The sequence below is a fragment of the Pteropus alecto genome, unplaced genomic scaffold, assembly GCF_000325575.1.
Source record: "Pteropus alecto unplaced genomic scaffold, ASM32557v1 scaffold10, whole genome shotgun sequence".
Classification (NCBI taxonomy): Eukaryota; Metazoa; Chordata; class Mammalia; order Chiroptera; family Pteropodidae; genus Pteropus; species Pteropus alecto.
This window is the reverse complement of record NW_006431210.1, coordinates 9,210,984-9,215,770: the sequence shown is the minus strand read 5'-3', so window position 1 is coordinate 9,215,770 and position 4,787 is coordinate 9,210,984. Positions and strand designations below refer to the sequence as shown.

Below are 4,787 nucleotides of genomic sequence, written 5' to 3'. Positions count from 1 at the left end.
GCAGGTTCATTGATTTAGGAGATTAAGCATGACTTGCACACAATAGTCTCACCTTAATTAAACCAGTTCATTTCAGGATTGTTGCTCAATGAGCAGCACCAGTTGCACACTACAGAGTCTGTCTGTGGTTGATGGAATTCGAAAGCTAGAGAAAAGGTCAGTGAGACCTTGTATTAGTTCTTCTGAAATTTCCTTGGAACACACACATTCATATTCTCTCTCTCTCTCTCTCTCACACACACACACACACATACACACACGCTCACATCTTCTCACACATGTAAATCATGTATAACTACATACTGCAGTAGGTTCTTCCATACAATAATGCCATTTACCTGTTCATCAAGAAAGATATAGTTTTTACATTTCTTGGAATTACTTGATTAGTAACTTTTTCATAGTACATTTCCATAATGCATTTGTTTTGGAGAATTTTCCAGTATATGCCATTATGTGTAGCCTTTTCTTTTTTCTTTACACATAATATCTCACTGGGTTATTTGATATAACGCATATCGTCATTTGTATTTCTTTTTCTGTTTCATGACTTTTGCTTTAAAATTATCTCATTTTGAAAAATTAACAAACTCTGCTTTAACTTCCCCTCACTGTAATGGCTAAGTCACTTTTATTCATGCCACAGACACCACTCTCTGTGCTAGTAGGTCCCTGAGTTCCTGTCTGACATTGGGTCACTTATAATAGAGGCCACTGTAATACAACAGGGACAAAAACTGTGGTGACGAAGATTTCCTTTAGAGCCAACCTCTGCCCGTTTCTCCCCACGGACACTTGAATTGCTCAGCCACACTGACCACTTTGCTGTTGCTCGGACATAACAGGTCTTTGGGGTCTTTGCAACTCCTCTTCCCTGTGCCTCTGCATAGCTCATTCTCCTCCTATTGTTCTTGGCTCAAATCTCACATCATCACAGATGTTGGCTGTACAAATGCTACCTAAAGTACCCCACTTTATTCATTGATACCATAAGGTCTAGAATGATCAAAAACATAAAAGCAAAAAATATATACTCATAACACAGTATCAAAAGAAGAGAGAAAGTTTTTATTGCCTAAAAAAACTAAGGGAACGCCTAAAACTATATGACAAAAAATAGTATAAGATAAGAGACAAAGGACAAACTTTCTGGGTATTTGAAAGAAATCCATTTGGATAAAGGCTTTTTTTCTTTTTTACATTTTTTGATATTAATTTTCCAAATTCATAACATAGCAATGAACCACCCAATAGAAAAATGAGAAGTCATGAAACAGGAAAAGAAAGACAGGTATCTAAAGATGTGAATATTCTCAAGATATTTCAATTAACAAATTTATTAAAATTAAATCACTAAACAGATTCAGCAAAAATTAAATAATTTGATAAATTGAAATAGATGTGGAGAAACAGGCACAATGCAAAATTTCAAGGGCAATTTGAGATATCTTTCAAAACTTGCATGGTAATTTCAAAGGTAGAATTATTTTAACCCATAAATATGTTGGAATAGACATATGACAAATTAACAATGGTTAGCATTTATTGAGTACTTACAGTGTTTCAGAGTCTATTTTGAGCACCAGGAATCCCATTTAATCCGGCCCAAGACTTGATGAGCTAGGCACTATTCCTTCCACAATTTTGCACATGAGAAAAATAAGACAACAGAAGAGAAGTGTCTTGTCCCATGTCACTTAGCTATTGGTTAGCACAGGCAGAATTAGAATGAGGCCATCTAGCTGTCGATGAAAGGCTTGGGCACTGAACTTCTACCCTAAAATGCATGAGCTCCAGGTAGTACTGTCAGTAACAGCACAAAAATGGAAAAAACAAAATGTTCATTCATAAGAGACTAATCGAAAATCAAAATATGACCATATATTTCCCATATACTTTTATGATTCCTCAGCCTATCAAACCATTAGATTACCTAACAATAAATCTCTAGACATTGCTATAGTTCTAAGATTTCAAATTTACAAGCTAATCCTGCTCTAATTGTTTTTCATTTCCTTATCCTGTTGAATCTCATCTTCAGGCTCATGATAGGAGGGTCTTATCTCTTGACCTTACTTTCTTTCAGCATTTATGGTCCTCCTCTAACTTGTGTCAGATCTTCTCCCTATCCTCAGTCTTTCTCTTCTCCCACGTGCATTTTTCCTGACCGGGAGTGAAGGAGGCATGAACTGGCCCAAGTGGAATGAAGAACAGATGGCTGTTTTTAGGCATTGGAGTCTGCAGTATCTGAGTTGTTGAAGAGATTTCAAGCCAGGGTAACTAAACTGGGTGCTGATATAGTGAAAGGAGATAAACTGTGTCCAAATCAGCTCTCAATGTAGCAATAGTCATTTCCAGTGACTGTACGAGAAGAGTAGGAGCTCCTTCAGTTTCAGGGCTGTATCCCCAGTGTGCTCTGGACTAAGTACCATGGTTGCCTACTGGGTACCAGAGCTGTATCTGTGATACGAATGACCAGCTATGTGAATTGGTGAAAGTTGCTTCCTGCTTCCACCTTAGTTTCCTTCCTAGTAAAACAATACATGTTAGTCTCCAAAGATCAGTTTCTTTCTTCTCTGAACATTTATGCTCTCTAACCCATCAATAAGTAGACCACCTCAATCTCTTGTCTCCCCTTCTCTGGAATCTGGGCTGGCCTTGTGATTTGTTTTGACTAGGACTAAATCCATAATTTGTGGGGGCCTAGTGCAAAATGAAAATATGGGGCCCCTTGTTAAAAATATTATTAGGAATTTTAAGGTGGTGATAGTAGAGCATTAAACTAAACACAGAGCCTTTTTCTAAGCATGGAGCCCTGTACAACTGCACAGGTCATATGCCCATGAAGTTAGCACTGGCTTTGGCCAATAGAATGCATTGAAAGCGACAGTGTATTAGCTCTAGGGCTAGTCTTTAAAAGAACCAGCAGCTTGCATTGATTGTAGAATCGGTTTTTATATGGGGTTATTATATATACTACGTATATATAAAATATTTTGAGCAATGTTGTATACATTTAAATGAATTCAACTATCATTTTACTTAACTGAACTTAAACTTGACAGTCACAAAAAGCAGCAGAAACTAGAAAACATATTAGGAGAGACACTCACTGTTGTAATAGGGCTCTCAGGAAAGAGCCAGAAGGAAAGGATTTATATGTAACAGCCTTTCTAATCCTCTGTTGCAGTTACTGATAATGAGATAAGGAGAACTAGCAGAATTCAATCCAAGGTCATGCTCTAGGTCTCTGGAATTTGCTAATTATGCTACTCTGCTAATCATGGCATACCACAAATTATCTGGTATGAAAGATTTATGGCATTAGAAATAAATGGAATTTAACAATTTTATTATTATGATTAATTATAGATGAGTCAAAATTGTGTAAAGGATTTATGGAACCAATTCAGGTTAGAGTTTAAGTAGCCTGGTTCAAAATTACAAACTATCACAGTGGAAAATTTGAGTCAGAGATAGAAGTGGAGACTTTTTTAGAAGATTTACACAGAGCTGTACAAATAAGTCAAGAAACAAGTAGAATTTGCTGGTTCAATTGTGCAAATTCTATATCTTAAAGGTCCACCAGGTGCAAACTCCTGGGCTTAGAACTGAGCAAACTGGACATAGAAATTAGGTGTAGTTAGTTACTTCACTTGACCTTTTAATAGATTGGCACAGAGAAATGCTCCTAAAATTAGAGTTTATTAAATCTAGGTCAAATAAAGTATGTTTATGGAGTGTCCTCTTGGTGATCAAAATAGAGATTATGCCCACAAAGGAATATTTAAGAAAATGTTAACAGAATTTCCAGGAGGGAAAAAAAAAAACCATTATGTAGGCTTTAGAAATTCACTGTGGAAATTTGCTACTGACTTGTCACCACTGGGTTTAGATGACAGTAGATATATCTAGAATTTGGATGCCTGGAAAGAGAGAATGTAATCCCAAAGAGTGGGTTGATGACAACATCCAGAAAGATATATGGAAAGCTCTGGCATTAAAGCTAACAAAAAGGACCCCTGGAGTTCCTGGGGTTCAGAAAAATTACCCAAGTGACTTGAACACATTGAGGAAGATTAAATTTATAAACTAGCTATGGAAGAAATAAGATGTTGAGAAATCCAGACAGAAACAAGCTTACTTTTTCTATCTTTTACTCAAAAATCATTTACTGACTATCCACAATGTTCCAGTTATAGTGGTAGGATTTGGAAGAACAAAGAAGAGCGGGACATGTTTCCTGCCTTTGAAGATCTCATAGAACAAGAAGACAGGGAGTTATAGATTCTATTTTTTTTTTTTTTTTTTTTTTTAGGTGAGGCAACCCTTGGTTGACTTCACAGATTGCAAGGACCTTGTCGGCTTACAATCCCTTATTTTTTTAGTTTTTATGCCTACAGCACCTGGTCTTCCTAGGTGGTCTCCCATCCAAGTACTAATCAGGCCCGACCCTGCTGAGCTTCCGAGATCAGACAGGATCGGGCTTGTTCAGGGTAGCATGGCCATAGATGGGAGTTGTAGATTCTAAATATAGGAGGAGAAATAACATGGATGTATGGACTGCGTATGTGTGAGCTTAGAGAAGAGAGTGAATGCTTCCCATGGATTTACAGAAAATGTAGTAGTTGAGATCATTGTGGAAATGTAAATCAGAATTCATGAGATGGGAAAAGAAAGCTTAAGCCATGAGAATGGGAGAATTACAAGTAATGATGAAATCAGCTTTTTATAATCAATTGTAATTGATGTCACCTCTTCTGAAAGTTAAAATCTCAACTAAAGAG

The 4,787-nt window shown here is 36.8% G+C and overlaps 1 pseudogene; it reads right to left on the bottom strand.

Annotated features, from left to right (window-relative positions):
• Positions 1–4,394: 4,394 nt before the first annotated feature.
• Positions 4,395–4,513, bottom strand: LOC112470333 (annotated as a pseudogene).
• Between the last annotated feature and the right edge of the window lie 274 nt (positions 4,514–4,787).